This window comes from Nanorana parkeri, unplaced genomic scaffold (genome assembly GCF_000935625.1).
Source record: "Nanorana parkeri isolate BGI_ZX_2015 unplaced genomic scaffold, ASM93562v1 scaffold3650, whole genome shotgun sequence".
In the NCBI taxonomy this organism is placed as follows: Eukaryota; Metazoa; Chordata; class Amphibia; order Anura; family Dicroglossidae; genus Nanorana; species Nanorana parkeri.
Window position 1 is genome coordinate 26,561 of NW_017309918.1, and position 485 is coordinate 27,045.

The 485-nt window shown below is 54.6% G+C and overlaps 1 protein-coding gene across 1 annotated transcript in view; it reads right to left on the minus strand.

Moving 5' to 3' along the window:
* LOC108803368 (potassium voltage-gated channel subfamily H member 2-like) overlaps positions 1 to 485 on the minus strand; it is a gene marked incomplete at its 3' end in the record, with an annotated part of 27,271 nt that overhangs the window by 26,543 nt on the left and 243 nt on the right. The gene's annotated exons all lie outside the window — the stretch shown is intronic.

Below are 485 nucleotides of genomic sequence, written 5' to 3' on the forward strand. Positions count from 1 at the left end.
ACCTGCGGGGGGGGGGAAAGAAGGGGACAGACAGTTATTATCATGTAAAAGAGGAGTCAGATATGAGACGCTTGATCTTCCATGTGACAGGAAGTGATTTCTCTTCTGAGGGAACACAACGGGGTTCTGATGTCATATAAACGGAACAGAAGCAGCGAGGACTCCAAACTTCATCCTAATGCTGCATCCCCCCTCATCCCGGCCTAGGGTTACATGGGCCCCGTGCAGGACTGATGCATGATGACCCCCCAGGGACAGACACCAAACCCAGCTCACCAAACCCAACGGCACCAACATGAAGAACAATGTCCCCGAACCTCCATATTACATTTCCACCAAGATCTGCCAGACTACTGACATCAAAAGTAACCAAGAAGGAAGAAGAGAGCCGACAGCGGGAGGCAGGAGAGAGCCGACAGCGGGAGGCAGGAGAGAGCCGACAGCGGGAGGCAGGAGAGAGCCGACAGCGGGGGGCAGGAGAGAGC